Below are 26942 nucleotides of genomic sequence, written 5' to 3' on the forward strand. Positions count from 1 at the left end.
CCTTATGCCTTCCTAACAGTTGGGAAGTTGTGGAGTTGCAGTTCCAACACATCCAGAGGGCATCAGTCTGAGGAAGGGTGAAATACAGTGCAATAGAGAGAGCACTATAGGCTTCAGATGCAAGAAGTGTCAGACAGGTGGCTATTATTCCTATTGAGATGTTTGTATACTCCTGAGATACCCAGAATGAATCCATCTCTATAATCAAATATTTCAAATTGAAAGATAGAGGTTGAAGGCCCTTCTCTGACATGCCAAACTTCCACGTGTAGGTAAATGGATTAATTAGGAGAGAGAGCATTCAGGTAGGAGGCCCCATACCTACAATCAAAAAATTGATCTTTTCCATAGGCACTCTCCAGGGATGCTCTGAAGATACATAATACATAAGATACAACATAAGAGGAATTCACATATCCCTTCTCTTCCCATAATTCCTTAAAGCAAGGGAAAATATTAAAATGAGAAAAATATTTAAAGCAATATCTTTTGGTGTCATTGCTTCCACGAGATATCTTTTTGTTTTTGAGTGACAGCTTGGTACCCTTCAGCAAGATTCTCAGGGTAGCCAGCCTTTGATTCATGGTGTAGAATATCACTATAAAGACATGGTTTGTCTTAATGGTTAGGAAGTTTGAGTATCAGAGGCTTTGGGAGTGGCATTTCAATTAATTGTCAAATCTTCATTCAAACCTATAATCATGGATGTTTAATGCCTATGCCCTACAGCAGGAAGCTATGATCCGCATACAAATCAAGATCCTATATCTATAATTATAGTTATCAAAAGTAATTCAGTGGCTCTTATAATCATTTTGCAATGACTCATCAGAACTCTCCTGAGTGTGTGGTCACAAATACCCTTTTTTGTGAAACCGTGTTGCAGTATTCTTTTTTTTAAAGGAATTTTAATACTAAACATGGTGACTTAGATATTACAAATATTTAGAGTATTTTAACAAATTAGACAAAAACAATGCTAATGCATAGTTTTGGAGCTTCCACAATACTTCAGTCTGCTGGAGTCCCTAAGCCCCTATACCTCTGAGGTCAATTGTATTGTCTCGGATTACACTTTGGAGCTTGGTGAAACCCCAGTGCCCATACTGTCTGGGAATGATAGGTGCTGTAGCTCAATGCACCTTGAAGGCCCTAGGCAAGAGAAATCTGGCTTAACTTTTCTTACCTACCCCTGAAGCTGCTCTTTGTTCTGTGGCAGAAAATATATTGGTACTATAGCAAACATAGCGTACAAGAGACATCATACTTGCAGTAGATCTATTTCAAGCACTTAATGACATTTCACTAAGGAACTGAAGGTTGGAATTCATTATTTTTTATGGTCCCTCCCAATTTTCCCTTGTCCTATCTTATTTCTTTGGTTTTTTTTTTTTAAGATAAAGTCTCCTTTGAGCTGAGCTCAGCCTCTAGTGACTTCATGGACATTTCCATGCAATTCTTGTCACATTACAAAAGTACTTTGTCACTGCCTTCTTCCAAGTTGCTTCTCAGCTTCCTACTCTAGCTTTCAAGTAGACTGGGTATTACCTAGGAGTCTAAGTAGTTACCAGATTTGACCCTGCATAGCGTCCAAGCTCAGACAATCAGTCAGGCACTGTCATTTACTGAAATGACTCCATTATTTTATTGTGCACCACTCTTTATTAAATATATTAGGGCATGTGTGAAAGAAAATGTCTCACTTTTGTTTTTTTTTATCATCTAATCCCCAATTTCCTGGGAGCTATATGCTATTAGTAAAGTGTTTTAAGTTATATGTATTACTTTATAGTTCTCTGTCCCAGGATGTTATCAGGATGCTTCAGCCCTAAAAGAAACTTTGCTAAAGTATTGTTTTAGATACTTAGGCAATTTGTTCTTTATAGATATCTTGTAAATAATAAAGCATAGTGATTACTTTCCAGTCTGTTAATAGCATTAGTACAAAAGAAAGCCACAGGTAAGGAGTGGCAGAGCATACTTATCCTCCAACAAAACCTATTAATTTGCATGTCACTTCTGTTTTCAAAATCCCCATTTAGGGCATAGATGTTGTGTCACGGTCTTCTATTACAAATTACATTTCAACAGCTCCTTTGATAGTAAAAACCTAGTTAATTATCAGTTGCTTTAAGCAACCATAATGGCTGAGACAGAAAAAGCTTGCCATTATGGGTTTTAATCATTAAAATCAGCCTTGACATTCCTTTCTTTGAATCCTCCCAGTTGTATCCTTAGGGCTGCATATCAGTCACAAGAAACATACCCCTTTCAGTTTAACCAACTCCTAGTGATCTCATTATCACAGGGTTATGAGACCTACTGCATGCCCAGCTTACCAACTGGATCAAATTCATCTTGCCAAGGTTTATAGGCAGGTATGAATAGACAGGCTTTGATTCATACATACATGCAGATGCCTAGGAGAAAACATGGTAGAGATGGCAAGCTGTCTGTCTCCTAAAACAGGCAGAAGAAATGCAAATACTAAAAGAAAGAATTGGCAATTATGGCATCAGAAACAGCATAAAACTCTGAATATTTTGAAGAAGAAATAAATACAAGCCCTAATTAACCCTTACAACTCAAAATTAAATAGATGATCACTCATCATTACAAAGAATTTGATAGCACAAGTATTTAATACTTCCACCTATCCTAGAAGAATCAGTCTACCAAGTTCTGTGCAAAGGAGCAAACAGATGATAGACCATCTCTCCTTTTTTGGAAACAACTGGGATTGAAGCCCAGCCTACTTAGTAGGACATAGTGAGGATGATTTGTTAAATTGCCCAGGGAAAGTTTTTCTTCATTCAATCTACTCATCTTCCTGTGGCTAACTCTGGGCTGTGCTGTTCACCTGGCAGAGTGGATGCATATTACGCTACTCCCTTTTTAGGATAAACAACATTATGCAGGGTGCAGGAAAGCCGTAAGAGCTGGTAAGCCAAAGAAAATAAAGACATAAATGCATTCAGTCTTGAGTTTCCAAATGGCCCAATCACATTTTCTGTCCTCTCTCATCATATTCCCACCCATCCATCAATGTCACCTAACAGATGACATGGATTGGGTTTATTCAGAATGTTGCACAATTTTTCTCAAATCTCATGACTGGCTCTTTCATTACCATTATCCACTGGAATGAAATATGCAGTCACCAATCAATACATTCCAGCTTTCATATGGACCTACAGCTAGGGGACACCAAATCATAATTTCCAACATAAAATTTAGCTCTTTCATTCATAATTAAACCTATACCTTCACTTCTATGCATGTATTTATCAATTCCATTCCACAAGATCAGATTGCTTTTATTCAGATATATTATTCTCTTTCCTGTAGTTTCACAACCACACAATGTATCTATTTTTCTTTCATTAATTTCATTTCTTAATTCATGCTCTTTATCATTTATTCCTCTTTGAAAGTCTCAATCTTTCATACATGATAGTTTTTACCAGATGGACCCATAGATATTGATCTCCACTGCCCATCACTGCTTTGGCCAATTAACACTTTGACAATCAGATGTCCTAACTTGTTGTTGTTGTTGTTGTTATTCCAATCTTTTATATATATATAACTCAAGTGGCAAACATACCTAATACTCCTGCCTCCTATTTTTCCGCACAACGTCTGTCAGTTCACTGCATGTACCATCTAGGTGGTGAGATGTGAGTAACAATATTTTGACTTGCAAGGTAGACTCTAGAGATTTTAGCTTGCATGCTTGGAGTAAAATTGGGCTTTCAATGTGGTTGTGGCAGACAGGCCAAAATATGCCCAAACTTACTAAAATTGAGTTATTACTGTTAGCTGGCTAAGCTTGCATATGAGTTAGTTATGACTAATTCTTTCTCTGTCTTACTTTTAAAAAGTTAAATTGTTTATACATGTATTTGTGCAATACATGTACTATTTTACTGAGTATGTGGGAAAGCACAGATTTATGGACTGATTCAAAGTTTGGTAACTTATGCTAAAACTACAACCAAACTGATTACATGATTAATACAAATCTTGCAATGTTTCAAATTTAACAGTTTCTCATGACCATCTGAGATGTCCATTGAAGCATTTACTGCTGAACTATATTGCACTGTGGATAACTTGTTCACCATGCCATATACTACTTTAATTTCTGGTGTCAATATTGACAGAATCCAGAGGCAGTTATTGGCTAAACATAATTTGTATTTTCAGAAAGCTTTTGACATTGCATGGACAGAGCTGCCTTCAGACCTGAAAGACAGACTTGGAAGAATTCACTAGTTTCTCCTGGGGTGTCTAGTCTCTGTTGGGCATAGCAACTAATGACATGAATTCTGGCATTTATTGTACTAAAAAGACAAAAACAAAACAAAATGCTCTCCAAGAAGACAAACTATCACCTATCAGACAAAGATGAAAATGCTGTTCAAGGATATGGGACACCTATTTCCACAATTGTTTACCCCACTTATAGCCTAGGAACAATGCACCATGTTTCAGGCCTGTAGTTGTGATATTGCATGTGTATTCCAGAAGCAAAATTCCACTGAGGGATATGATACATGCAAAGGGGAAATGTGCTGGGTAATTTGCAAGTCTTCCTTTAACCAAGGTTGGAGAAACGTTCAGGGTGCAAATTTTTAACAATTCAAAAGGAAGAGGCCCCAGTTAGGGCTGGGGTTAGGGGACATGGGTTAGGATTAGGTAAACATTTTAAATTTGTGCACAGCAACCATTTACTGAGCAAGTTCATCTGGGGAAGAAGCAATTCTACCAAGACACTCTTTTTTATATAAACATTATTAAAGATTTTACAAAGAACATAAAAACTAACACAAACTAATAAGAGTAAAAAGAACAAAGAAAGAAAAAAGAGGTAAGAAGAAAAAGTATAAAGAGAACAAAAAGAAAAAGAAAGATGCTTCCGAATTCTTTTGCAGCAAATACAATTACGAAATTAACTCTTACTCTATGATTACAAAAAAAGCTCAATTTTTTTCTATTATCCAATTTTTTCTAATCATGAAAACTACAAATTATAAGTGCATTTTTTTCCATTTCATGCAAAAAGTCGATAAGGGTTTTCCAATCAGCCATAAATGTTGATATTGTTTTTTCTTCTAATCAAGGAACTTAATTTAGCTATCTCTGCAAGTTCCATCATCTTCACCAGCCATTCCTCCATTGTGGATAGTGTCAAACCTTTCCACTTTTGAGCAAATAATAGTCTTGCTGCAGTTATCATTTATAAAAACAAAGTTCCATGACTTCGTTATAATTGCCTGTCCATTAGTCCCAAAAGAAAAGTCTCTGGTTTCAGTTGTACTTTAACCTTTAAAATCTTCTGAATTAGTGTATGTATTTGTATCCACATTTTTTGGCTTTTTTACATGTCCACCAAACATGATAAAATGTCCCTTCATGTTGTTCACATTTCCAGCAAAGATTCAAAGTACCTTTATACACTTTAGACAATTTTCTATGGTGACAAATACCAACAATACATCATTTTATAAAAATTCTCTTTAAGGCTAGAACATAATGTAAATTTCAGTCCTTTCAACCACATATTTTCCCATTGATCCATCTGTATATTATAGCCAAAATTTATAGCTCATTTTATCATACATTCTTTCACTTGTTCTTCTGTCTCATATTGCAGCAAAAGTTTAAACATTTTAGCAATGACATGGTCATCATTAGTACACAATTCTGTTTTTACCAAGACACTCCTAACTGACTAGAGCATACTCTATATGTCAAGAGTTTAGAAAATTCAGCAAGTTCCCGTTCCCTGAAGTGCTGAATTACGAAGTGGATCAAGAAATAAATTGGTCATAGACTCTGTGCATTGTCGAACCCATCCAGTTCTTAGTTTGGCAGCCCTTATACTCTCAGTTTTGAAATCAGATGGGTACCTACAATTTTGTGAACATTACCAATTGATGGAGAACTGTGTTGCCAAGAGAAATTTTCCCAAGAAATCATATACCCCTCCAGCTAGGGTCAGGCAAACTTAAGTAAAATGATTTGCTGGAGGAGTTCAATGTCCAGGCTGAGGTTATCCAATCATAAATGGCTTAGAATTTCAGGTTGTCCATGGCAACCATGGACCAGTCCTAGATGGCCCCGTTCATGCAGAATGACACACACTGGATCTAATTCAATCAATCAATCAATCAATTTTATTTCGGTCATAGACCAGCATATAACCAATGACATAGCTCTTACATTACAATAAGTATAAAAACAAAAATCATGTTAATAGCATAAAATAGAATGTGAATAGAATTATTAGGGTAAAATTGCAGTGAGAAGATATTATAAACAAAAAAATCCTTTGTAGTTACAGTTAATTTTACAACAAATAATCTAAATACTGTAATTGACTAAAACAACTATAAAATGGTATAAATAATGCTAAAATTTATAGAAGACTACAAGAGTAATAAATTTTTATACTGACTTGTCGTATCAGATCAATTATTATTTGGTCACTACTGGATCTAATTATCTGTTAGATAAGTTCAATTGATCTGAAGGTGCAGAAGCCCACTCTACTGTTATAGACAATCATTCTCCAGTCAGTTTTAAACCAGCAGGTCATATAATTTGTTGCAAGGTAAGTGTGATCTGACCTAGGTGCTTGATAGATTTAGATAATTTCTTGAAATGTGCTTGGAGAATTTCCCACATCATTTGTCAGTAATATTGTTAGTACAAGTGGTCCTCATGTAACAACCATTCATTCAGTGACCATTCAAACTTGCAACATTACAACTGGTCCTTGAAGTTCCGTCCATCACAGTGCCCCACAGTCATGTGATCAGCATCCAGGAACTCAGCAACTGGCCTAGACTTCCAACCGTCGCAACGTCCCACAGTCACGTGATCATAATTTGCAAACTTCCCTGCCAGCTTCCCACAAGTAAAGTCAATGAGGAAGCTGGCAGGAAGTCAGAAGTTGCAATAATGTGAGGAACTTCAACAGTAATTTGGTTTTTCCTCTTCTCCCCATTTCCCCAATACAATATTGCCTTGAAGGTGACAAGCTTGGTCCGGACTGCTGTCTTCCCTTTTCTTACTTGTTAAATAACTTTTTAGTTACAAGAATATTGCATGGGAGACAGGTGGCTTTTATTGCCTTCTGTGTTTCCTATCAGCAGAAATTTTTTTTCTTCTAGAAGGAAAAGACAGAAGAGTCCAGAATTGGCATTATTTGGTGCTCTCTGTCTGGAAGCATTCAAGTGAGGCTACACTGAAACAGATTCAACAAAAATGAAATTTGTTTGCCAGTCTTAACGACCAACCAGTATGAATGACACATCAACATTTGCAAGTACGCTAGGAGATGGGAGATGGCAATTAATTTGCTGATTAGTAAAATATTGATTCACAGGGTCTTAAAAGCTGTACTTCCATTGAACTAGCCACTTATTGTCCTTGATAGATCTTTGGTTTAATGTTTTCATGAGGCACAGGAATTCATTCATTCCTACTAATCCACTCGGCCAATGGTCCAGCACTGCATTAGAATAGTACAAACAATTCTGCTTCAGTTTGTTATTGTTTTGAATAAAGAAATATTTTGGATGGATTTAGGCAACCAGGACTTTCTCTCTACACTAAAGGAAAGTTATTAATTTGAATTCAAGAGCCAGATTGCCTCTTGGGAGCATGCTAGTGTCTGAGCAATCATGGAAGACATAGTAGTGTCATTTTTCTATACACTGAGCAATCTCAGTATAGAGTAACAGATATAATTCCTTTCTCCATCATGAAACATTAATTCTAAGGGATGATATACAGGAAGGGACTCTACTAGGTTTTGTTGGGTTGGATGAGAAGCCTTGATGACTAGAGATGTTCTATCCTTACTCTATGCTGAATGATGGGAATGCAGAAGAATGCTCCATTATTCAAATACTCTAGCAATTCTTTTAACATTTCAAGTATTTCTACATAAACAAGACATGTATTACAAAAATGCTAAATGGAAGGATGGAGCCTGTGTCACTTTTCCCTGTAGCAGTAATTTTTTTTTTTTTTTGTCCTTGATGATAGATTATGTCACTGAAGCAATGAGCATGAAACTGAGCTAACTCAGGGAGGCAGTGAAGGACAGGAAGGCCTGGCGCGATATGGTTCATGGTGTCATGAAGAGTCGGACATGACTTAACAACTGAACAATAGATTGTGTGCCATTGAGTCATTTTCGACTCCTAGCAACCACATAAATAGATTTTCTCCATGACAATCTATCCCTAACCTGGTCTTTCAGGTTTTCCAACTGCACTCATTGCCACTGTAACTGAATTCATCCACCTCACTGCTGGCCATCCTCTTCTTTGCTTTCTTTCCACGTTTCCCAGCATTAGCGAGAGCTAGGACTTCATATATGTCTGAAGTAGGATAATTTGAGCCTGGCCATTTGTGCTTTGAGTGAGAACTCTGGGTTGATTTGTTCAATGATCCATTGGATGTTTTCTTCACTGCCCATGATATTCTCAGGAGTCTTCTCCAACACCAAAGTTCAAAAGTGTCAATACTTTTCCTATCGAGCTTCTTCATTGTCCAACTTTGGCTTCCATAGAGTGTCACAGAGAATACCATGGCTTGCAGAATTCTGATCCTTCTTACATGGAGCTTTATGTTACATTTTTCATAAGATCTTTTTGCCAATAAATAGATCTTTTGGCTTGATCCAGCAGAGCTCACCTTCTATTCTGTAGTAGAATAAGGGCAGCTATTGACTTCCTATGCAATACTGGGCAACTTTCATCTCTCTGAAACCCTGAAACTATCTGCCTTGCCCCACCACATAGGAGATCTTTATTCTTCCTGTCTATAAAGTATGCTGTCTTGTTAGAACTTTTAATTCCAAGGAAAATGGGTCCTGTAACTCTTGCCCTGCTATAAATTATAGCACCTGATTATAATGTAATGAAGAATTTCTGGCATTCTGAGTTCTAAAACCCAGCTAATCAGAAATTCAGAGTTTCTTTTCAAGAATTTCTTTTCTTGAAAAACATGCATGACTTGCACTGATCGCTTACTTAGTCAGGTCCATGTTCCATTACTGAAAAGATATTTATGGTCCTATCATCATGGAATTGTAAAAGGGAAGAATTTGCCATTCTCCAACCCCAAGCCCAATTAGGACTTCCTCGGGAATCTTTCAAGTCTGTGAGGGGAACAGCGGGATGACAGCTAGAGAACTGAAGTTCAAGGTACAAGGAGAGTAATGGCCTACTAAATAGTAACTGTGAATCCCAACAGAGCAGCAATTTGAATTGAAGTAATATAATCTAGCTGGTTTACCATAGCAGTTTGAAGTTGGGATATAAGATAGCCAGTTGGACATGACTCAGTTCTGCTTTGTTTTTATCCCAGGGTCATTTGTCAGAACCTTTGCATTGTACTCTAGGATTAACTACTTGAGCTTAGATTTGATTTGTACCTTGAATATAACTATTCTCTTGAACTTGATGCTTTGTTTAATCCCAGATAATTTTGAATCATTGTCTGTGCTTCACTCCCTCACATTATTTGGCTAGGAGGAAAACTTACGAAGTCCTAATCTATCAAGTGACATTCCATTCACCATTTGACTGATTTTGACACAACACCCCCTCACAGATATTGTTCTCAGTAATACATGCCAGGTGTCTCTCTCATCCATTAATTTCTAGTAACTTCTCTTGGAAATATGCTTTCTTCCTCCTGTGCTAATTCCTTCCTCACCCCCACCCCATCCTCTCATGCACAAACAAATACATAGAATGTAAGGGATCTCATAATACTCTGAAGTATTACAGCTCATTCAACAATGTTAGTATTGTTGGATCTTGTTTCTACATCTTTTTCCTGTGCCATTAGGTGCAGCAAGAGGACGTAACAGAATCCATTGAGTAGTACCATTTACCTTTATGACATTTGCCCTTATAGTGGTCTTTTTTGGAAATCATTTAAAGAGTGGAGTGTTTTCCAATACATAGCAACTAAGAACTCCAAAGGATGTTTCTCACATAGGGTACTCCTATGGATATTTGGTGAAGGAGATTCGAGAGCTGGTTTGATGTAGTGGTTAAGGCTCCAAGCTAGAAACCAAAAGACTGAGTTCTAGTCCCACCTTAGGCATGAAAGCAGGTTGGGTGACTTTGAGCCAGTCACTCTCTCTCAGCCCACGATGTCAGACTTGGGCAACAAGCCAGATGGTTAACTCTTGTCACAACCAACAGATCAACATTCAGGATCCAAAAAAAGCGGGCTGGGAACCTTCGTGGCATTTGCCTGCCTTGGTCATTTCCAATAAAAGATTCTTCCACAGCATTAATTACTATAATTAAAAATAATATAGTCTCATGATTATAAGGGATCATGTATGTCTGAAAGAACAATATGTATGCTACATTGGCACAATATAAGCAAAACATTGCAGTACCCCTTCTCCCATTGGGGCATCTATGTTACTAGAAGTACAGACTTTCTGCTGAATAGGGTTGTGCATGCTTCAACAATGATTTGGAAGTGCTCTGGACCTCATAGAAGTATGCACACAATGCCTCTCTCTTATGCTTTAAAATAGCTCAACTTTTTCAGTCTGTAAAGAATCTATTTAATAATGTTAATTGCAGCTCTAGGAGCAGTGGCAATTTTTTTCAAGCACCAGAGAAGCCTGAAAAAAGTGGGGCTTCTTCTCTGAATAATGGAGAGGAGAAGAGCTGCCTCAAGCTTACACTTTTCCATTTGGAAGAATCCAAATGGAGAATACTGCAATGTGACCTGGTTCTCTCTTTAAAAATATTACCATTTGAGAAGTCACCTTGTGTAGAACCACTGAATATTTAACCTAGAGAATGTAGCTTAAAACAACACCACCCTTTTCTTCCCTCTAATGATTATCTGCATTTTGTGATATGACACACTGACTTTGGGTGGATGGGATCAGACATGGAGGCAGGGAAACCAAAGGATGCAATGCCATCATACTGAATTTAAGATTTTGTATATGGAAGGCAACTATAGGGCCATTGGCTTCATTAATAAGTGGTTCCATTTTTAAATTTAAACCTACTGTACATAGACAGCTAGCAAACCTCTGGAAGATTTTGCTAGCAATTCCTGGTGCAGATTTGAATTCAGCAGAAGCCTTTGTGAGAGGATATGCTCCTGAACATAAGTAGAGGTTGAAAGAATACTGAATAACTAGTAGCAGAATGTCCCATTAATATATTAATTAATGTATTATATATAATATGTAATATATTAATATATATTACATTAATAAAATAGCTGCCTTGGATGCAAAATACAGGCAAAGCTCAGCTATCAATATGCACTAGCAGGTGTTCATTGTATCTGAAGTAAAAGCTAGATTTATTATGAAATGCCTGAAGATGGAAGAGTCTCAATTCTAGCTAAATCAGATCTTGGGAAGAGAGAGAGAGAAAATGAGAGGGAGGAAGTTTTCTTGTCTCTTAAACACAGAAACTCATTCAACCAACAAGAGGCCAGGTGAGAAATAAACCACAGTGACAGCTTGTGAAGGTCCTTCCCCTTATCTATCTCTTGCCATTTCCCCTAATATTTAAATAGGTTCATTGGTGCACAGAGATGCCATCTCCAATGGATCCTCAGGATGCAGAATACCATACTTTCTTTTTTTAAAAAAAGTTTCATTCTTGAGAAAAGACTTTTGAACTTTCAGCACTTTCAGATGTGCAGCAGAATTCTCTAGAATAAGTTATTATCACATTTTGGCACCCAAATATAGAGAAAAAAAATTGATTGCATCCGTAGGCATCTGTTCCTATCCATGCCACCACCAAAATGATGAAACATTTTTCATGACATCACAACACCCCTTTCAACATTTGCCCCTGCCTACAGAAGTTTGTGAATGACTGCAGGTGATAAATGTAGAGTAAAATGTAAAACACTATTTTAGACTTCAACCACACGCATTATTAGTTAAAGTTAGGAGTACAATTCTGTGAACTAAAGTGCAGGTAGGACTTCCATTTACATGGAATGAACAGCATCCTAGAAATACTGCTTTTTTTCACTGAAGCTTTGAAGGACCTTCAGGACAGTATTATTCCATAACTTTCTACATATTTCTTTTATATTCCATTAAATGCCATGATCCTATAATAAGTGTTTGTTTCTCTGCACTGCACTTGTAAAAGTTTTATGTTTAGAATACTCTGTGTGTGTGTTTGCTTCTCATTCACTTTATTTTTACAGTAGTGACATGATTTAGGAGGAGTATGTTTTCCTCCCTATTTTTTTCCTGAGCATTATTATTATTTCATATAATATAATATAATATAATATAATATAATATAATATAATATAATATAATATAGCGCAGCGCAGCGCAACGCAACGCAATACAATGCAATGCAATGGGAGAGCCAGTTTGGTGTAGTGGTTGAGGCATCAGAGTAGAAACTGGAGGACCATGAGTTCTAGTCCCACCTTAGACATGAAGCCAGCTGGGTGACCTTGGACTGATCACTCTCTCTCAGCTCTAGGAAGCAGGCAATGGCAAACCACTTCCGAAATCTCGCCAAGAAAACTGCAGGGACTTGTCCAGACAGTAACCAGGAGTCAAAATGAACTCAAAGGCATGCATACACATACAAAAATTATATATTTATATTATATTATGAATTATATTGTGCATTCAAACATATGTACACTATATGGTAAATGTATGTGGAACTGCTGACTTCACTTGCATGTGAACTGCCTACATTTTTGTAAGCATCATTTATAGACTGCAGAGAGTTTAAGGACAATTTTGAGCATAAATTTGATAAATGAAGCATCACAAGTACAAGGCTGTTTGCTTAGACCTAATCAATATAACCAGACTGGAGGTGGGAGCTGGGTGGGAGTATAAATAAGCTCTGCTGGAGGGATGCTGTGATTATATAAAATTGTTACATTTATAAAAACAGAGTTCATGCTTCCCTTAAACATTACTTACCTGCATTCACAGGTAACAAATCAATAAAGCAGAAGCCTGGCAGGGTCCTATTTGGACTTCTGACTGATGAAATGAACCTCACACCTCTCTGCCCTCTCATCCGTCTGGTGGGTGAAAGCTAACGTAGCCCCTTTTCATTCTTCAGTTGAACAAATTTGCATCATGACATCTGCAGTGAGATCACAGCTATATCCTGACCTTGCTATATTTCCTTCCTTGTGAGGTATAGAAACAGATTACCTAAACACTGCTAAATTCGGGAGAGTCTATCTACTGGTCATGATGGCATTCTTTGTGCTTTCTCTCCAGAATCAGAGGCAGCAGCTGGACCTCAGTTTCTGGAGAACAATAGACTGGAACCTAAGTCCCAGCATGAGCCTTCATTGGTCCATTTGTGCAGGTGACTGATAAAGGCCACCAGTTGCTGCTGCCACCACCACCACTACCACCTACATATTGATACCATGCCAACTTTCCCCAAGCTCCTGCTGCCCCCCACTCATGCAGTGTGGCCACTTTTACTGCTATAGCAAACACACTTTTTAAAATTTTCAACTGGTGGTGCTCCCTGATAGCACCACCAGTTACTTTCTTGTAGTGGTAAGAAGAACACTACAAGAAACTAACTGGTGGTGCTATCAGGGAGCTCTACAGCAGGTTCCTCAACCTTGGTGACTTGAAGATGTGTGGACCCCATGGCTGGCTGGGGAATTCTGGGAGTTGAAGTCCACACATCTTCAAGTCACCAAGGTTGAGGAACCCTGCTGTACAGGATAGGGTGTGCATAGTCCATCTATTTTCTGTGTTATGCTTAGCCTTGTATTTTTATTGTTTCAGGACTGGATTTTATTTATTTGTTTATTTATTTTGGTACCTTCAAGTCAGTCTTGACTCCTGGCAACTGCCTGGACAAGTCCCCACAGTTTTCTTGGCAACACTTTCAAAAGTGGTTTGCTCTTGCCTCCTTCCTGGGGCTGTGAGAGACTGACTGGCCCAATGTCACCCCGATGGCTTCATGTCTAAAGTGGGGCTGGAACTCACAATCTCCTGGTTTCTAGCCTGGTATCTTAACTACTACACCACACTGGCTGTCTTGGAAATATTTTAGTCCTCTAAAATAATAAACAAAGTCATCTTTGAGTCAATTTAAACTCCTGGTGACTACATGCATCCATGTAGATTTTTGGCAACAAAAATACCTTTACCACTGCCTTAGTCTGGGATATATAGAAGAGTGGAGTGGAGTGGAGTGGAGTGGAGTGGAGTGGAGTGGAGTGGAGTGGAGTGGAGTGGATGGGATGGAATGGAATGGAATGGAATGGAATGGAATGGAATGGAATGGAATGGAATAGAATAGAATAGAATAGAATAGAATAGAATAGAATAGAATAGAATAGAATAGAATAGAATAGAATAGAATAGAATAGAATAGAATCTGATTTCCCAAACTAGCCTAAGGCCTGGTATTTCCTAGTAGTGTCTTAGGTGATATACATGTAGTCCTCACTTAATGACCATTTGTTTAACGCTTGTTTGAAGTTACAACGGTCTCAAAAAGGGTGCATTACATCCCATAAAGCACTTCTGGCCATTGTAAAACATCACGCTGCCCCCCTGTGCACAGTCACATGGCTACATTTTGGGCACTTGGCAACCGGCTTGCATTTATGACTGGTTGCCAAGTGCCCCATGATCATGTGATCACCACTGGAAGCTGGCAGGGAAGGTTGCAAGCGGAGGAGACATGGTGGTGTGCAGGAATGGAGCTCAAATCCTGAAGATTTGAGCTCCATTCCTCCAACTCCTCCAAGGATTTCCCCTCTGTTTGCAGAGTGGAGGGGAAACCCCTTGGCAGTGTGAATAAATGGACCTCAAATCTTCAGGATTTGAGCTCCATTCCTTCACACTGCTAAACCTCTCAGCGGTGTGAAGGAACGGAGCTCAAATCCTGAAGATATGAGCCCCATTCCTACCCACCACTGAGAGGTTCTTCAGGATTTGACCTCCATACCTGCCCACCACTGAGAGTTTTCCCCTCCCCTCTCAGTGCTGAGCAGGAACAGAGCTCAAATCCTGAAGATCTGACCTCCATTCCTCCATCCCCAGGAAGGATTTCCCCTCTGTCCATGGAGGGGAGGGCAAACCCTTCGATGAGCTTTAGGAACATTTGAGAGTGAAAAGGCTGCTTGCCGGGAGGATTTGAGCTCCATGGTGAGCTGAAATCCTTCAGCAGACAGCTCTTTCGCTCTGTCCGTTTAACAACCTGGGAGTGCCCGGATTGTGGTTATTGAGCAAAGCAGTCACATCGATCTCGCTTAACGACTGCTTTGCTCAATGACTGAGATACCAGTCCCAATTGTGGTCATTAGGTGAGGACTACCTGTAAGTCCAACTTTGCTTACATGTTTAGGTTTAGCCAAGGTTGTCAGGTAGCAGTACCTAGCTGACCTTGACTGACTGCCCCCCATACCCACCCTCAACTCTATTTCAGTTTTTGCATGAGCTGAGATTTGCATATATGTTAAATTCAAGTACTTTTAGTTTCTCATTTTTGTCAAGTTCAATTTATTGAATTTCAGATTTTTTTAAAAAATACTGAAATTTGTACATATTTTCATGCATTTTTTTCAAACATGCATTATTGTTTCCAGTTTTACCTGAAATACACAGTTTCTGCAAGAAAAATATTACATAATATCTGTTGGGGTTTCTGCACTGTGCGTATATGGATATAGGATTGTGGTTTGCCTATTGATCTATCCAAAAAATCTATCCAAAAAATCAATTCATGCTGTAATATTAATGAGCTATTTTTGGGGGGGGGAGTCTTGTTTATATAAACATATAAATGGATTCTCCTGTTTTAATATAAAAAATTATTTATTCATCTTGAGGAAATCTTTCAAGATAAAATAATGGAAAAGGTAGAAAAATGGAATTTCTTTTCTTTGACTGCTATGGCATTCAGCAATTTATATGTTCACCCACATGATGTTCTTTCAATCCCATTATATACACATTAATAAATGAATTATTCCCCATAAATTATATAAATTCTTATCTGTACTTAAATTCTTAACTCTTTGCCTTGTTGACTAAAAGATACAGTCCTTTCCTATTCATTTGCCCTTGCTTTGTATGTCAGTTTTCTTAGTTTTTGCCCAACAAATTAAAGGAGATGATGAGTACTATGAGCTGAGAGATTTTATCCTCACTGGTGGACTCCATCTCCCAAGAGTTCCCCAATAAAATATGCTTCAGATATTTTGCACTTCCTGGCGCCCTTCTCCCTGTCCAGCTGGGAAGTCTTAATTCTTCCACCAAGGATTTTTTCCTTGAGCCTAGCCCTTTGAAATAGCAAAGAAGAAGGTGCTTTGAATATTCCTGCCCAAAGTCTAGAAGCAAAAAATTAAACAAATCATGTCCCAGTCCTGAAACACAAGAGATAGCTGTGCAACTATGCAAACTTGTTGGCAAAGAAAGCTTTATAGAGAAGGTCCCATTTTAAACCAATGTGGATTTTAAGCAAGATATAAAGGGGGTAGTATAGGTAAAAGAGAAAAGGAAACAATCATGCACAAATAATTCCAAATAAAATCAAGAGTCAGTCTAGCTAGCTAGTTGTATTAACTGTCTATTTATTTATTTAATTATTTAATATAGCAGCCCATCTCACATTTGTGACTCTTAAGTTTCAGATCCTGTTCAGAGTACACTGAAGTGAGGAGGACTGATGAATCCTTCTGCTTGGATGTTGTTAGGTAGGGCCTTCTATTTGTTTTTCCTCTTCTTCCTTCCTTCCTCCATCCTCCCCCAGCACAATTCTCAGTTTAATAGAATGTAGAATATAATTAAAAGCCAACCTTTTTGGAGAGACTGAATGTTCTTTTGCCTTATCAAGCAAAATCTTCATTTCTGTTTTCATGGATCTAGCCAGCAAATCAGAAAATAGCAGCTGACCTATCTTCATAATAACTCTGTGTAAGAGTAATAAATACAGTGATGAGTTTTCACCCATTGTGTCATATAGAAGAGGCTTTTGGGGAAATGCTAGAGGAATTCCATCTATTCAAGTCTCTAAACAAGTAACCATATACTTTAGGAGAGTTATTGAACCATACGTTTAAAAAGAATTAAAAAGGGATTTGTCACAGTTGTTTTTACGGAGATGACCTGTCTTTGGCATTTCTGTGAGCAACTATTTATACAATATACTGCTTTCTGGTTATGAGATGACATTTTCCAGGTTGGAATGGTTTATACTAACAATGAGGGTATATAGTTGGTTTTCTAACTCTCAGAATGATTTGGAATCCTAGAGGTCTGGCCCATAGGTGGATAGTTATGAGTTCAAATATGCATATGCTGCTTTGCAGTAATGAAATCAGTTGTTGTGACTCAGGACACAACTGCAGCCTCTTAGATCCCAGTAACGCATTTCATGAAAATAACACTTTTTTCTTCCTGGCTTTTGGCAAGTGATATGGTAGCAGCTGTTAAGTGGTGTGATTGCAGGTCATCCACTATTGCCTTGAAATGTTTAATAACCTAAAGAAAAGCCCCGAAGAATTACTGCTAATGGATGTTCTGGCAATCCACACTAATTGACTCTCTTTGTGTCTCTATGAACTTCCAGTCACTTTGGTACACAGCAGTTCCAGCAATTATAGCAGGAGCCCCTATTTCCCTTCCCATTCCTCTCACTGGATCAAATCAATAATATTGTCTGTAACCTGTTTTGAACCCAACAGAAATTGGTGCGTATGTCCTAGAACTTTACAGTATATATAGGGTCATTTTTTTCATTGCAAATCCTGGAATGTAGGCTTCATAAAAGTGCAGAAAACAGAAGAGAACATTTATCCCTGGAGTATGCTGGTTGAGAATTTTTCCTCAATTATTTCTCATTGTTCTTGCAAATCTGAGTTTTTTGGCTGAGCCACGCCCAAATATCCACATGGTGAAAGGTTTTACAGTCAAGAGAAGGGGGTTGTTCTTAATTCAAAGTAGAGATTGGGGGGGGGGGGGTGGCCTGGGAGATGAGATGTGAATGATTTTAGCAGAGGAGTGAATGTGGAAAGGCAGGATTCAAGATACAAGACAAAGAGAACAGAAGCTAGTTCCCCCAAGTGAAAGAGGAGAATTGCTAAATGGAACAGGGAGAAGTGATAAGGCCATGGGAACAGACAGAATGTGGGCAGCAAAGAAGAAAAAGAAATGAAAAATAAAGCAAAGACTTCATGCCCAATCAACAGACTAGATGATAATGGGATCAATGGATACAAAAACTATACAAAAGGACAGGAAGGCTTGTGAGGAACAATAAGCTCTTTCATTTTGAAAGCATTAACTTTGAGGCAGCAATCAAACATTCAAGTAGAAGTAATAGAAATCAAGACAGAAAACAACTACATATTTATAAATGACTTTTCAGTAGATTTTTTATATGGAAAATAATGTCAGTATGTCACATTTCAAATTCATCTCAAAATTCCTTACATTTGCCTGAGAATTGCATGCTTCAGATGTATTTCAAGTTATGCATATGCTATTAAAAGGCCTTGAAATACCTTGTAGATAAAAATCCTCCCTCTTTCCAAATTTTAAAAACCTAAGCATTTGCTATGGAAACCCATTACCCACCAAATGTCATAACCTGCATGTAAGCATGGAAAACCTCTTAGATGATCACCAGACGAGGTTATCTGAGGATTTAACTATCTGGCTTTTATGATGCACATTTCTTTTCTCTCTTCCTCTGTGCTACAATTTCTTCCTCATCTTATTTAAAAAAAAATGGGTAGAGTTTGTTTGACTAATAGGTTTAAGTTGCATCATTTGAATGTCCAAGGGTACTTTATCTTCAAAGATTATATTGCTTTTTGTGCCTCACATTTGAAGGAGGAGAAATAGCATGAGTGATTACATAGCAAGAAGAGAATCCAACTGCAATTGATTCCTATCCTGGTTAGAAATCATCTGGATTCCTTTGGGCAAATTCTAGCTCAGGGTTGCCCTAGGATCTAGACAGCTGTGTAGGGGCTAGATTTGGCCATTTTCCAATTGCACCCATTTTTAACCTTTGTGGGGGGGTTTTGGCCTGGCTTTCAGTACACCATGGTGAAAAGAGAGGAAAGCAGAAGAGAAACAGGAGCAGTGATTAGCCAAGAGGGCGGGCTTGGCAGCATGTGGGCAAAAGCTCCTGGGGTTTCAGGAGAGATGAGGAGGAAGAAGAAGAGGAGGAGGAGGAGAGCATAATCAGATTGAGCAAGCGAGTGATGAAGGCCTGAAAGAATGACAAGAGGTTCTTGCATAGGCAAATGTCAGGGGAGAGAAGCAACAGTAGTGGTGGTAGCAGCAACAGATGAGTTGGCACATGAAGGAGGCCCAGAGGTGTATGTGTGAGTTCTGGAGAACTCACCCAGGAAGGGCTATGAAGTTATCCAAAAACAAAAAGCATGATGCGTGAAAGGGCCAAAAAAGAGAAACAGCAGTGGTAGCAAGTGGACAAAGAGAGAAAGCACTTGAGTAAAGCAAATTTTGAAGAATTCAGAAGAATCAGAGGGCAACTAAATGATTTTACGGAAGAAGTGAACCACTTCTATGAAAACTGTAGCAATTATTTGGATAAATGGACTGTCTGTTTCAATCATATAACTGAGCATTTTTCTTGGATGACTCTGAGCACAGTTCCAAATTGGGAAGAAATATGGAAAGCCTGGCTTTTATTTCTAAGAGAGCTAATCTATATACCCAACCTTGAAAATGGCAACCATGATTTAATGGCACATGAAAAAATGTCTTTTTTTAATTATTATTATTCCTATGTTATTTCAGAGCAATACAGGTAGTCCCCAGTTAAGAACACCTGGATTACAGACAACCCATAGTTAAGAACAGAGCCTATTGTAGCAAAATTTTAGTTAAATACACAATGATTTGAGTTAAATACATAATGGTTTGAATTAATTATACAATACTACTTATGCAGTATTTTACAATAATACTGTTCTGGCTTACATACAAATTTGACTTAAGGATAGACCTTGAGAACAGAACTTTTTCTTAAACTGGGGACTACCTGTATAGTAAATTCCTAACAATTGCTCAGTTTTATTTTGTGATCCTTAGTACCAATGCTAATACTGAATAATTTCTCTTTAATAATTTATTAAATATAAATTTTAACCTGTAAACTATACTAATCTGCACCTTTAGGGTACACTGCAAGTTAGGCTGCTAGACTGGGATCATCTGGAATAAAACTTGTCATGTTTGGCCAGTTATCCACCCTTGCCCTGCTATTACCCCAACAATTACAGTATTTTCTTAGGGCTAATGACTTACCAATTCCCTTTACTTCCCTAAAGTTTGGTCTTAATCTAGGAGTTAATTAAGAAGCTGACTGCAGATTGATAGCTATGCCCTGGCTGTCATTAGAAAATGTCTGCTTGACAAATAAAACTGAAGGACACACAGTCTTCCCTTCATCTACTGGGCAGAGACTCTGCAGTTGAGTAGCCTAGGCAACAAAGTAGACAGAACTGAGCTAGACGGACCAATGGCTTAACTCAGTAAAAGATAAATTTCACATAGTCATTCATGATGAACTCACATAGCAGTTGTTGCAAAGAAATCTATGCACAAGGTACGTGAGAACTGCTCCTAGTCAGATTAATCAATATATGGGAGGATAGAATAATGGTGAGTACTGTCTTTCTTTTTACAAGTAATGGCCCATGCAGTGTTTTGTACATACTTGCCAAGGAGAGAAGGTATAGATTTTATTGAGACCTATGCTGATCCAATCTTATTGATACACAGCTGTTTTGGGTCACACGTTTCTGTATCTCATGCTCCTACTACAGACATTTCCTTCACAATTCCTTCTTGAATTGTCACAGAACCTAAATTATTTCTTCTTATAGTGGATAAGAATCATTTCAAAGATATAGGACTACAGTATAAAGTAAATTGTTATGTTGTTCTAGAATTCTGTATTAAATGAAATATTAAGCAGAAAGTATTTATTTTCCAATTCTCCCTTATCTTTCTTAGAGAAGTTTTTTTTTTTAACCTTTTTCTCAGTTTGTGGGCTTTTTTAAAAAATGTACTGGCTATAGCACATTAGTACTTGTGACAAACTGGAGGTGAATCACGAGGACAGCATTTAAAAACAATTGCCTCTGTTAAAATCTGGCTGCCTACTTGGACTAAAAACGGCGCTGTTGCCTCTTTTTCATAAGATATAGAATACAGCTGGTAACCATCATCCCAAATTGGTCATTACCAAAGGTAATGGCCTGTTTATTAGAACATCAAACTTGGCTTTGCCTCATGCAATTAATTAAACAAATATATCATTAACAACTGGTAGCCATGCATTAGGAGGAAGGGGGTATAATACTTTGATAATTATAGCATAGTTAAAGAGATAACTTAGGAAATCAATCAAATCTGTACTGCCTTTACTACAAATACACAGTAGACCTTAATTTGCAACAATGTCATCCTGTTACTTCATGCTACCTACAAGAGTGACTAAAATTGTATGGTTCTTTGAGCTGAAAAGAAGAAGTAAATGTAGCGGTTAAGAAATGAAGGATTTAAGCCAGAGAGGCTCACCTTCTAATCCCCACTTGACCATGGAACTCACTACATGACTTTGAGCCACTCACTTCCTCTCAGTTTAGGAGATTATTCTGGGGATAAAATTAGAAGAGACCCACATGAAATCTGCCTTGAGCTCTACAAGAAAGATGGAATATACATGCAATGAATAGCTAAATAATAGGAACAAATGGACGTATAATCTAACTCCATAGATCCTGTTCTGGGTATTATTCCTGGGGAAATTAAATAAGTAACTGTAGCATGCTGGAAATATTTCCTCCTAATATTGTGGCATCATTGTGAGGTATCAAGTGAAGATCAAACCACTGATGTTATTTTGTTCAGCTATCAATTCAAAACATTTCCTTAGTTGGTAACCTACTGGATGATACTGCTGTTCCAGGTGCAGTACAGCCTGTTGTTTCACAGCTGTCAACTTGTGAAAAATATTTCTCTTTTAGATTTTTCCTATTTTAAATTCCTGCTGTATTTTTACTGTGCTGTGTCTCTCTCAAAATAATTTGGAAAGGAATCATTAGATATATAAATAGAATAAACGAATACTAATAATGGCTAAAATGGCTTTCAGGTACTAATCCAAACTGATAGGATTGGAAACAGAACATTGTGTGCTTTTCCCATGGCATCAGGTTGAGCAGATGCAGGCAGTTGTTCCTGGTAAAGCAAGGGGGAGCAAAAAGCAACAATTACCAACATTTGTGTATGTGTCAGTACATGGCACGTACCTCCTAGTTGCAGGCAACAGTATGTTGACTTACAAGGTGTTCTATAGATTAAAGATATGACATTAGTTAGAACACTATGAATATGCCTGGGATAAAGCTGGGCTCTCATTGTGTTTGTAGTGTATGCTTGTATGCTTATGATATATTGGCCCAAATGTTCCAAAATTGACTAGTACAGCCCTTACCATTAGCAGGGAATACTGTATGTGGCACAGGTACATCTAATGCTGGTAACTTCTCTATCCTATTAGAAAGTGAAAGCCTTGATTGACCAAAGCCATGATGGGCAACGTAGGTCAATATTTATGGACCCATCTGGTGATGACTATAGCATATGGAAGATTTCAACTTGAATTCTAAGAAGAGTAAATGGTAAAAGCATGAATTAACAAATGAAAGAAAACAAGCAAACAAAAATAGAGATATATTTTGTGTGAAAATAAGAGAAGAGGAAAAGATAAAATTGAGCTGAAAGAATGTGATTTGATCTTGTGGAGTGGATTAAAACATGCAAGGAAATATGTAAGTTTAATTAGAAAGGAAAGGAATAAAATGTATGTCAGAAAATATGAATTGGGGCCATCTAGGTTGATGTGGCATATATAAAAATAGGAAGCATAGATTGGTGATAACTGCAAGCTACGCAACAATGAACAAATAATGGAAGAACCAGATATGAATATTTTGAATGAATGTAACCCAGTGGATAAAATCATTGTGCTAGGTGAATGAATGGATGGAAGAGTACAGAAAATGTTATTGGTCCATTCAGAGACCCAAGAATGAAGGAAAAAAATAATTGGTATTTATTTTAAAAATATGTGCTTTAATCCATATGCATGCAATGGAATAAATATAAATCTAAAAGCATAACTCAATGTATTGTTTTTTTATCAAACACTAAGAGAACTAGTGAAGGTTACAAGTTATGAATATGAGACAGATACGTTTTTCGGTGCTGAGTGGATCTTGGGGAAAAAATTGACATGGATGAAAAGAAAAGATGTGAAAGAAATGGGAGTGAAAGCAGAATGAAGAAGAACACGTCTTATGGCTGCCATTGGCTGCTGTTGGATTAAAAGGAAAAACATCATTTTAGCACTGGTATATGATAGTTAAGCCTGTCTCATTAAGCCTGTCTCATTAATGGGCTATGAACAAGATGAAGGCAATGTCATGGATATACATGAGAAAAAATATATTGTCAGAGCATGTTGGTATCATGAAATGGGGAAAGGCCAATGGAGTGATGAAAACTATCAGATGAAAACTATCTGATCTAAAATCTGAAAAACTACCTCAGATGAAAACTATCTGAGAATACTCCAACATATCTTGGTTGATTAAGCAACCTGTTGCTGCCCTTAGAGGGCAAGAGTTAAGCTATATTACAGTAACGCTTAGCAGTCATTTGATATAACACCAAAATAACAAAGCCCATTGTATCCACTGTACACCAAATGATTCACATAAATCTGAATTTTTGCAGCTATTTTCATCATTTGCATAATTACAAAAATTATGTACACTGACACAATGATATATTTAATGGATAATTGGTTTTAACTGAGACCCCCCCCCCCACTCTGTTCAATCGAGGTCTCATTATACAACTACCCTAATGCTTGTGATGTTGGTCTTACTTAACCTGGACCTTCTTAGGGAGGAAATCTTTTCATGATAGTCTAGTGAAAGGAATTCACCTTCCAAAATCAAATCTAAAATTGAAGATAATTAAACCAGAACCAAGGAACAAAAGAGTCTGCTTTTCAGAAGGAATTGTTAAGTGAAGAGCTCTAAGAGGAGGAATGTGTTTTCTCAACTGTGCAATATATAGATTGGGAGGAATAATGCTTAGTAGGAGACCAGAATGCTTATTTTGTATTCCTACAGGGGAATTCATTAAAGTAATCTTTCTTACTTTGCAAAGGGTCCTCACTTCTCCAAGTAACACCCTTCATTTCAACAGCTAAAACTACTTTACTGCAGGATTGAGCATATTTTGTTCAAACCCAATGTTCTTGTTCATTAATTACAGCAAGGCTTAGAAATGTAGCATTATAAATCTACAGAGAATTCTTATCCTCTGAGCTTTCAGCAACATACATTTCTAAGCCTTTAAGAGAATTGTATTGCTGTTTCTTAGAAACCCAGTCTTTAGAACAGTAGTGTTTTCAATGGGATGTAGTGGGTAGAGCATTGAACTGGGAACAGGGAGACCCAGGTTGAAGTTCCTACTTAACCACAAAGCTCACTGGACAATTTTGGAACTAGTCATTATTTTGTCTTTTGCCAATCAATACTCAGAAATAGGACCCTGGTTTTCAAATAGCAAACATTCCCCAAGGCCCTTCTCATATAGTGGCAAGGGAAGGGAAGTCCTTCTGTTCCAAAAGGCATTGAGTTATGTATGGTGACTTATTTTGGGCACAGATAGAAAAAGGAAACCAAAATTTTCATTAGGAACTCTTCATTCACTGAAGTCCAAACATTTTAAACCTTCCCAATTTTCTTCAAGAGCACCTGAATCAAGCATCTGGATGAGGTACGTCTGGCTGAGACAGCAGCTGGCCCTTTGCGCAGCATTGGGGAGGCCTCACAAAGAGCCAGCAACTGCCTCGGCCAGACACGCCCCAATAAGCAACTGGAGGAAGAAGGTGGTAAAGGTCAGCTAGGGGTGGCAGGGATAGGTGGCGACGGAATACAGGGCAGCCAGAAGGACAGAGAAGGGGGGAGATAGGTGGGTGGGGGGAGTTGCAGCATGCACTGCAGTCATAAATGTGGGCAGGCTGCCAAGTGCCCAAATTTTGAACACATGACTGCGGGGGTGCTGTAACGGCCATAACTTGGAGGACCGTCTGTAACCGCCATTTGTTCAGCACCATTGTAATTTTGAATGGTCGCTGAACAAATAGGACTACATGTATTTTCTTTTTTCTTTTTTTTTTTGTAAGTGCAGTTCCACCATTTCACATTTTTTCCAGTCATCTGAGATAGAAGGATTAATCATGACTCACTTATCCTATTAATCTTATTGAGCCAATTCTAAGTATAACTAAATCAGGATCTAACCCAGCATTATATGATGGTAACATATCTGGTATTATTCAAGCATAACTATTTTATGTTGTTGTTGTTGTTGTTATTCCTACATCTGTGAGTACAGGATTGTGACTCTAATATTATGGTGTTTTAAATTTCTTTAAGAATTATTTTTTAATACTTACTCTCATTTGAAATTGGCATGAAAACATATGGAATATAAAATGCATGTAATCAACTAATAAAATGAATTTTAAAAATACAAGATATTACTTGTTTGCCTTATATTATAGCATTTTTTATTCTGAGTACATCCTGTAATACAATTCATATTTCATCTTTAATAGTGTCAGGTTCTTGTACTTATTCTTTCTTCTCAAGCAAAAATTGTTGTGGTTAAATTAGACATTTATCTGGGCAATGTTACTAGTTGGGTCATTTATGAAAATATTAGGTTCTTGGCTTTTAATAGCTATTGTTAAATGTGGTAGAAACTCAGTTCGGTTCATAACTACACACCAGAAAATAGGAAAGTTAAGGAAGAAGTGAGCATTTAGTTTTGCAGGAAGATATTTGAAGTTTCATCTACCTGTTGATCATCATAATGTATAAAAAAGAACAATCTTTAATATGCTTTCAGTCACAGCTTTTGAAGCAAGTTGAATAAAGCTGAACCTGCCAAGAGTAAGAACAAAGATCATCAAAACAACTTTGCACACGGTTACTTATTTTCTGTTCCAGCACGAAATAACCAATCTTTTTTTGAAATTATATCACAAATTAACCCTATTTTTTTTTCAACCTAAAGTAGTGCAACCTACAGTATGATATACAGCCCCTGCTGCCTCTGCACAACAGCCTTGAGTGGCCAGTGTTACTGTCTATAACTCCAGGGATCACCAGTAATAAGCTAAATAGAACACAGAATATCTTTCCATCCCTATGTATAGGTAAACATAATCTCTCCTCCCCCATCATCTATTTGACTTTGACTTTCTTTCACCTTCAGACTGATCTGCGGTCTCTTGACACCTGGACATTGAACAGCCAGCCACGTCAGACTGACTCCTTTTTGAGCTAAATAAGCTCATGTTTTGCTTCAGTCAAACACACCATTGACTTCCTTTGTACCATGTGGGGACTGATGCCACAGTCAAGTTACTCTAACCTAAGCAAGCATCCACAGCTCCTGGTCAACAGGGGGTACGTAATACTAATGTCCTTTCATCCTCTTTCCCAATTTCTACAATTTTCCAAAGAAAGTTATGTAAAGAACAGTACAAAAATTATATTGCAGATGTATACCTTCCTCCTAACTGCATAATGAGCAAACATTTGGCATTTAAAGAAACATGCTCAGAAGCCGAGTAGAAACCCTTACTTTACAAAACAGTTGCCAAAATATTGTTCCATTAATAAATGAAACCAAGCTTAATGGTATTATTTAAATGTAGTTCTTTTACCCAGAAAAACATTTGTTGTCACAGGATGGGTAAAAATTATTTTTGCTTTGAGCATCTCGAACTCATTCAGTTGGATTTATATCC

The 26942-nt window shown here is 37.6% G+C and overlaps 1 long non-coding RNA gene across 2 annotated transcripts in view; it reads left to right on the forward strand.

Moving 5' to 3' along the window:
• The window catches only part of LOC112540082 (uncharacterized), a 71702-nt gene that overhangs the window by 36273 nt on the left and 8487 nt on the right, over positions 1-26942 (forward strand). The window contains exons 3-4 of one of the 2 annotated variants that reach the window (XR_015794860.1): positions 16687-16755; positions 26405-26598. This is a non-coding gene — a long non-coding RNA (uncharacterized LOC112540082). The remainder of the gene's footprint in view (positions 1-16686; positions 16756-26404; positions 26599-26942) is intronic. The other variant, XR_003084140.2, reaches the window with a different exon arrangement.

Source organism: Python bivittatus, unplaced genomic scaffold, assembly GCF_059951505.1.
Source record: "Python bivittatus isolate LINGU-HERP-01145 unplaced genomic scaffold, Pbiv_v1 ctg000000_np1212, whole genome shotgun sequence".
Lineage (NCBI taxonomy): Eukaryota > Metazoa > Chordata > Lepidosauria > Squamata > Pythonidae > Python > Python bivittatus.